Source organism: Triticum aestivum, chromosome 2D (assembly GCF_018294505.1).
Source record: "Triticum aestivum cultivar Chinese Spring chromosome 2D, IWGSC CS RefSeq v2.1, whole genome shotgun sequence".
In the NCBI taxonomy this organism is placed as follows: Eukaryota; Viridiplantae; Streptophyta; class Magnoliopsida; order Poales; family Poaceae; genus Triticum; species Triticum aestivum.
This window is the reverse complement of record NC_057799.1, coordinates 95,300,383-95,308,822: the sequence shown is the minus strand read 5'-3', so window position 1 is coordinate 95,308,822 and position 8,440 is coordinate 95,300,383. Positions and strand designations below refer to the sequence as shown.

The 8,440-nt window shown below is 56.1% G+C and overlaps 1 pseudogene; it reads right to left on the bottom strand.

Annotated features, from left to right (window-relative positions):
* Positions 1-318: 318 nt before the first annotated feature.
* LOC123048901 (GDSL esterase/lipase At1g28570-like) lies at positions 319-7,972 on the bottom strand (annotated as a pseudogene).
* Positions 7,973-8,440: the final 468 nt, after the last annotated feature.

The window sequence follows — 8,440 nt, the reverse complement described above, 5'->3', positions numbered from 1 at the left end:
AAGCTAGCAATGAAGCGAAAAAAAAGCTATGCGAGCGGAGCACGAAGCCGAGCTGAGCAAGTGAGAGTTTCATTGGCCGGCCCATGGGAGTGTTGTAGCAGCAATTCTATGGTTGGAATGTGAAATAAGGGCTCCCAAGGGATTGCACGGACATCACCGGCTGACACGAGTGTCAAAACGTACAAGAACACCACAACCAGGCAATGATCAAACTTCACTCTCCTCTTAAAACAAATACAGTCTTGAACAACAGCCGGACACAATATACGAATGAAAAACAAACACAAAGAAAACATAACTGAAGCCCAACTGCCCAAGTCAACATAGATAAACCAAAAACGAAACAACCAACTACAATAACATCCTAGATAAAAATGAGTTTCCCTAAAAAAAGATAAAAATGAGTTTACCACAAGTAAAGAAGGACGAGACGAAGTGCGTGTTAGTTTTTTTTAAGGTGCACGCACGCAGGTTTTTTTGGGTGCACACACGCAGGTCTAGAGGTGTGGTTGCATGTGGACATGATGTGCGGCGTGGCGAACGGGCCGTCGAGCAGCCCGCTGGCCATGATCTTGTACGCTGCCTCGGTCATGTGCAGGCCGTCGAAGGACACGTACCTCGACGGGTCCGAGCACGGCACAGCCGCCGCCGGCCCAAGGCTTAAGAGAGGGTAACATGCCTCCAGCACCGTTTCCACGCCGAAGCCGTTCTCCACCGGCTTGCTGATGAGGCCGAGGACGTTGTCGTAGGAGTCGACGTAGGTGATGGACACGCCGGGGTGGCGGCGGCGGAGCTCGTCGAGCTTGGCTTTTAACATGTGGTTGTGGATGACGATGAGGTCGTTGAGCCACCGGAGGCAGCCCGTGGCAGGGTCGCGGTCGTCGCCGGGGAAGAGTACGAGGTACTGCGGGGTGCACCCTAGCGGGAAGATGCCCGGCACGTACATGGTCTTGGCGCCGAGCTCGAACAAGGCCTCGATGGACAGAGCGATGGACCTGATGACCTGGGGCACGAGGGGTCTGACCCATTCGAGCGTCTTGTTCTGCAGGAAGGGGTGGTGGTAGTCGTTGACGCCAATCTTCCCTACCAGGAACAGCGAGCTCTCCATCACCTCCTTCCTCTCTGCATACGTTCATGGTCAGTGCGTTTGGGTAGCCATGGCACCACGCATGCCACCGATTTTGTAGCTACACGTTACCTTGGTCCGTGGTGCCGAGCGTGGCCAGCACTTTCTTGAACCAGCCGATCTGGACGCCCAAGGAGTAAAGGGGGATCCGGGGACGAAGGTCGATGCTGAGGTTCTTCTTGATGAAGAAATCCTGGCTCAATGCCGTGGCGGCCGTCACAGCGAAATTTGTGCCGTACAGGAACTCCTTCGCCGGTGACTTCCCGGCAGCCGCCTGCAGGTACGCCGGCCAGTACGGGAATCCCAGCCTCTCCACTGCATGTGCCAATTATCATGTATCATGTGATGTACTAAGGAGGTGTTTGTTTCTGTTGAGACGTAGATATTGCATGTGTATTTCTTGTACAATAAGCCCTCTTCCTTTTATGTATAGTTGAGGATGGGGCTCCTCTTTGTACTTATATATACGTGCATATTGCACCCGATCAATATATCGTGAGTTGCATAACCTTCCACATGGTATCAGCCTCCCTTCGATCCTCCCTGCCCTAGCCGCGTCGCCGCCGCTTCTTAAGCCGCCACCGCTAGCTCCTTCGCTACGCCCGCGCCGCCGAACCTCTCGTCGCCGCCGTAGCCCTCCCCGCGCGTCGCCGGCTCCCCTGCCGCCGCCGTAACCACCCGCCCCCTGCCTCGCGATCTCCTCCCTCCACCCCACCCCGCTGCCACCTAAACCCTAACCCACGCCGCAACCCGGCCGCCCGCTGCCACCACAAACCCTAACCCTACCCCGGCCACACCAGTGCCATGTCTGGTTTTGACCTGTCCAACCGGTCCGCCGCCTCCACTCCTCCGGTCGTCCGCCCGCCGAACCCCTTCGACTTCTCTGCCGGTTCCTCCGCCGCCACCCTTCCCGATCCTGCCTACATCCGTGATGTTCCCATCGAACGTCGCGTTCCGGTCATCCTCTCCCACAAAGAGGCAAATTTTTATGCCTGGAAAACATACTTCAATCTCCTTTTTCGTGAGTATAACCTGCAGGATCACATCGACGGCACCGCCAACCTCTTCGTCCTGAACCGCGATGCCGACTGGCTGGTCATCGATGCCACCATTGTCAGGTGGCTCTTCCTCACCGTGTCTAAGGACATCTTCCACACCGTCGTCCGCGACAAGGATGATGCGTGCTCGGTGTGGAACAAGATCATCGGTCTCTTCATCGACAACAAGCTCCAACGGATCGTCTTCCTGCAGCAAGAGTTCTTCGGCTGTCACCAAAACGACTCCTCCATCGATGACTACTGCATGCGCCTCAAGACCCTCTCCGACGAGCTCAACGATATCGGCTTCAAGGTGGGCGACGAGCTGCTCCTCTCCACCCTCACCGCCGGCCTCAATGAGGATCTCGGCAACGCCGCCTCCAACCTCACCCTCATGGCGAACCCTACCTACGAGCGGGCGGTGGCATATCTCTGTCTCGAGGAACGCCGGTTGAAGCATCTTCGCTCCCATGCCGTTCACACTGCCTTCGCCGCCGGCTACTCGCGCGGCGGTCCTGCACCCGGGGGTGCGCCTCCCGGCTTTCCGGCGCCCTTCCAGGCGCCTCGGCCGCCGGCTCCTCCCGCGCCGGCTGGTGCCTACGGCACCCCGTTCCAAGCGCGGCCCCCTGGTGCTCCAGCTCTTCCCCAACACCCGCCGCCGCAGCATCAATAACAGCCGCGCCAGCGGCACCGTGGCCGCGGCAAAGGCCAGCAGCAGCAGCAGCAGTCACGCGCCGGGCCACCTCAACTGCAACAGCCGACACCGCCTTGGGGGGGGGGGGGGCGGCCACAACCCCTGGACAGGGTTCGTGCACGCCTACACCATGCCCGTGCCACGCCCCCTCCGCTCCGAGTCTCCTCGGGCCCGGACCCTCCGGTCATCAGGCCTTCTTCGCCGGTCAGCAATCAGGCTCGGTTGCCCCGCAGCCCTACTTCCCCCGCCCCGGTTGGCTATGGCAGGCCAAACCCTAGCGCTGGAGTGACCGGCTACTCGGGCTACCCCTCACCGGTCTCCTACGACCCGATCCTACTCGCTGCACTTCATCAACAGCCTCCGACCGGGGCCTATAACGGCGGTGGCGACTGGTTCATGGACACTGGTGCATCATCACATATGGCCGCTTATCCGGGTAACCTCTCTTCCGCGTCTCCTATTCACACTTCCTCTCGTATCATTGTCGGTAATGGTACTGGTCTTCCTATCACTCATATTGGTTCCGCTAGTTTTCCCTCCACCTCTTGACCACTTTATCTCAATGATATTCTTGTGTCTCCTGAACTTATTCAGAACTTAGTCTGTGTTCGTAAACTTTCTCGTGATAACTCTGTAACTGTGGAATTTGACGAAGTTGGTTTTTCTGTTAAGGACGCCCTCACCCGGATGGTTCTTCACCACTGTGACAGCCCTGACGATATGTACTCCGTCCAGCCTCCATTATCCACACCTGCTGGACCAGTTGCTCTTTCTGCCGGCGTCGATCTTTGGCACGCCCGTCTTGGTCATCGTAGCTCCAACGCACTTCGTCAAATAATTAGGGATTTTTCGTTTACATGTAATAAAACGGATGCGCACTCTTGTCACGCATGCCGTCTGGGCAAACATGTTCGCCTTCCCTTTAGTACTTCATCCACAGTTGCGTGTTACCTTTTGAGTTACCTCTCCCGTTGCTAGTAATACTGTTTTTTCATATTACCTTGTTATCTTAGATGACTACTCTCACTTTGTGTGGACCTTTCCTTTGCGTAAGAAGTCCGAAGTTGCTGCCACCCTTACCGCCTTCTACTCTTATGTGTCTACACAATTTGGTCGTCCCATCCTCGCCTTGCAAACGGATAACGGGAAAGAGTTCGACAACACCACCATCCGCAACCTTCTCTCCACCCATGGCACCATTTTCCAACTCACATGCCCTTACACTTCACAGCAGAACGGTCGGGCTGAACGCATTCTTCGCACTCTAAATGATTGCGTCTGTACCCTCTTATTCCATGCCTACATGCCTTCCCGCTTCTGGCCTGATGCTCTCGCTATTGCCACCCTCCTCATTAACCTTCGTCCGTGTCGCACCCGCTGGAACTTTACACCAGACCATCTCTCTTCGGATCTCCACCCTCATATGACGGCCTTTGTATTTTCGGTTGTCTTTGTTACCCGAGTACCGCCGCCACTTCCCCTCATAAACTTGCCCCTCGTTCCCTCCCGTGTGTCTTTCTCGGTTACCCGGCTAACACCAAGGGCTATAGGTGCTGTGATCCGGTTGCTCACCGTGTCATCACATCACGGCATGTTTATTTTGACGAGTTTTGTTTCCCATTTACACAGGAACAACAGGTGGATTCTCCTTCGGCGCCCGGCTCTCTTTCGCCCGACACTGTCCGCCTCGGCTCTCTGCCGCGGCGTGGTGCGCCCCTCGGCCGTACGGTGTTACGGCTGCCGTCTGCTGCCTCCCTGGCTGCACCCTCTTTGCCAGCCTCGTCGGCGTCTCCACCGGCCTCCCCGGCCCCGACGGCCCCTCCGGCGTCTACGCCGGCCTCGCCGGACTCGCCGGCCTTGGTGGCCCCGTCGGCCTCACCGGCTCCGCTGGTCTCGCCGGCCCCTGCGGTGGCCTCGCCGGCCTCTGCGGCCACCCAATCGGCCTCGCCAGCCTCGTCACCGGCTTCTTCACCGACTCCGGCTGCACCTTCGCCGACTGCTGCCCCTCCTGGAGCTGGGTCCATCGGGCTGCTGTGCCTCCACCACCCGCCGGCTCCGTCACTCGGTCCCGTATGGGTGTCTTCCGGCCGAGTACCCGGTACTCCTCGGAGGAGTACACCTGTGTGGCTTCGACGTCCGCGCCATCACCATCGCCTCTGCCGGCCTCCGCTCGTGCTGCGCTTCGCGACCCCTTGTGGTTTGCAGCCATGAAGAAGGAATTCGACGCCTTGCAGCGCAATCACACTTGGCAGCTTGTCCCATGACCCCCTCATGCCAACATTATTGCCGGGAAGTGGGTCTTCAAGCACAAGTTTCATCCCGATGGCACCCTCGACTGCCACAAAGCGCGTTGGGTTGTTCGTGGCTTTCGTCAGCGCGCCGGTGTTGACTTCACCGACACTTTTGCCCTGGTGGTTAAGCCCGGGGACGATTCGGACTGTCCTTCAGCTAGCGGTGTCCCGCTCTTGGCCTGTGCATCAGATGGATGTCTCTAATGCTTTCCTTCATGGTCATCTTGAGGAACAGGTGTTCTGTCAGCAGCCCACGGGATTCATTGATGAGTCTTCTCCGGATTATGTGTGCTTGCTCTCTCGGTCCTTGTATGGGCTTAAGCAGGCTCCTCGCGCCTGGTACCAGCGCATCGCAAAGTTTCTTCATCAGCTTGGCTTCCGCTCCACTCGCTCCGATGCTTCACTGTTTGTCTACCACCAGGGCGATGCTACTACTTTCCTGTTGCTCTATGTCGACGACATCATCTTGACAGCATGCTCGACTGCTCTTCTTCGACAGCTCACTGATCGTCTTCGTGTTGAGTTTGCCATTAAGGACTTAGGTCCTCTGCACTATTTCCTCGGGATCGAGGTTCTTCGTCGAGCAGATGGCTTCTTTCTTCATCAGCGGAAGTATGCTCATGAGCTTCTAGACCGTGCCGGGATGCTTAACTGCAAACCGGCTGCCACGCTTGTTGATACGAAGGCCAAGCTCTCTGCCACAGATGGTTCTCCCGCTTCAGATGCTTCATTCTACAGGTCGATTGTTGGTGCTCTTCAGTACCTCACTCTTACTTGTCCGGAGCTCCAGTACGCTGTGCAGCAGGTGGTCCATATGCATGCTCCTCGTGATGCTCACTGGACCGCGGTCAAACACATTCTGCGCTATATCCGTGGCACTTTGGATTTTGGGTTGTCAGTTCAGGCTTCGTCCTCTCTGGACTTGACGGCTTATTCTGACGCTGATTGGGCCGGCTGCCCCGACACGCGCCGCTCGACCTCCGGCTATTGCGTCTACCTTGGACCATCGCTCATCTCCTGGTCGTCCAAGCGGCAGCCCGTTGTCTCCCGCTCCAGCGCTGAAGCGGAGTACCGCGCCGTGGCCAACATCGTCGCCGAGTGTTCCTGGCTTCGTCAGCTTCTGCATGAGCTCTTGTCTCCGGTTGACAAGGCCACGATTGTTTACTGTGACAACGTTTCTGCGGTCTACCTCTCCCGCCAACCCGGTTCATCATCGACGCACCAAGCACATTGAGATTGATATCCACTTTGTTCGGGAGCAGGTAGCTCTTGGGCACGTACGCGTGCTACATGTCCCTACATCCCAACAATTTGCCAACATCATGACCAAGGGATTGTCTACCGCGTCCTTCGAGGAGTTCCGATCCAGTCTTTGCGTCGACCATGGTGCCGCTTCGACTGCGGGGGTGTTGAGATGTAGATATTGCATGCGTATTTCTTGTACAACAAGCCCTCCTCCTTCCATGTATAGTTGAGGACGTGGCTCCCCTTTGTACTTATATATAAGTGCATATTGCACCCGATCAATATATCGTGAGTTGCATAACCTTCCACAGTTTCAGCGTTTTTGGCCCGTCACCTGTTTACGGTGTAAACGGAATTCGTTACGTGCGTTTGGCAACAGCCCTACGTAATTGCGTCCCTCCGTAATCAGGTCCAGGCTAGCTATCCGTCGATACCCCCACCCCCCCGGTACCGGTTTCCTTACCAGCGACTCCCCCGAGCGCTCCTGCCCTCCTCCTCCTCCACGACTCCCTCTTCTCCCCGATCTGCCCTGCGTCGTCGCCTTCCCTCGATCCCCCTTCAAGTTGAGCGCGGTGCCCCCCCCCCCCCTTCGAGTCCAGCGCCGCCGCCTCCCCTCGGTCATCTCCTCCTGTTCCAGCCGCCGCGAATGACCACGCCACACCAGTCGCCGGGAACAGCGAGGATGAACCATTGAAGCCGCCGTCAGGGAGCAACAAGGCCCATCTCCCGATTTCCAGTCGACCTCTTCTTCCTCCATCAACCTCTTCCGAGTGGCCGGCGGCGCTTGATTTCTGGGACGGACGGCGGCACTTGATTTCTGGGACGGCTGGCAGCGCTTGATTTTCGAGGACGGCCGGCGGCGCTTGATATCTTGGGCGGCTGGGGCCGAGCAAGATCAGGCCATTTATGGTGAGCATGCTGGCCAGCGAGATTCAGAGATGGTAAGCAATTCCTTTACTGCCGTGAACCAAACAAATTTGGAAAAAACTCATTACACCTCCTTAAACGGTGTGATCTGATTATGTTAACATTACTGTTACCATTTCTGTAGCCAAACATCTCCTTAAGATGTAACAAGACATCTACTTGCCTTTGCGTCAATGAAATCGAAGAGAAATCCCTTTTACTAAAAACAAATGCGTACTAAGATGTTGACCGCCATCGAAGAACTTACGGATGAAGTCGACGACGAGGCGGCCGTCGGACCAGCGGCCGGTGGGGCGGCCAAAGAAGGTCTCACCGTAGGCAGCTTTAGGACGGGGCCCGGCGGAGTGGAGTTGACCATTGAGTTGCCGGTGTCGATGAGAGAGTCGCCAAAGCTGAATAGATGCTTGTAGCAGCGGCGGCTCCGGTTCGCAGGCGCAGGGGACGCCGATGCCGACGCCGTCATGGCGACGGACAGCGCAAGAAGAGCGGCCACCGCCACGAGCTGCCCAGGCAGAGTCGACGCCACCGCCATTATGGTGGATGGATGGAAAGTAATGGTTTCGGTCTCGAGCTAGACTCACTGATACGCAGCTTCCTAGCTCTTGTATGATGTGGATAGGCTTGGCTGACCGGCCAACTGACGCCACTAACATTTTTGAATCGAGCCGGCTGGATAAGAAACTCGGTAGCAAATGGAGTATATAACCAGCTTTTAACTCAAGGAATTAGATTGATCGACGGTGAAGTTGACTTTGTGCAAGCTTGCACTACTGTACAAAATGGTGTCTTTGACTTTTGAGGTATGACGGCTATAGGGGAGAATGCTGTTGGTTGACATGTTAAACTACGTTGCACCGATACGGCGACACCGATACGGCGATACGGGATACGGCAATTTCTAGAAACAGCAATATGCGATACGTCGAGTATATATAAATAATTAATGAAAGTGACATGTAATAAAAACCAACATAACAAAATGTCCTCGACTCCATTAGTTGCCTGGTTGCCTCCAAGCCTCTTTTTCTTTTGTCTTGAATGATCCAGGTCCTCAACTCCTCATAGTGTACGCAAAATAGAAAATACATCAACATCAGCAAGCAATTTTATCCAACAAACA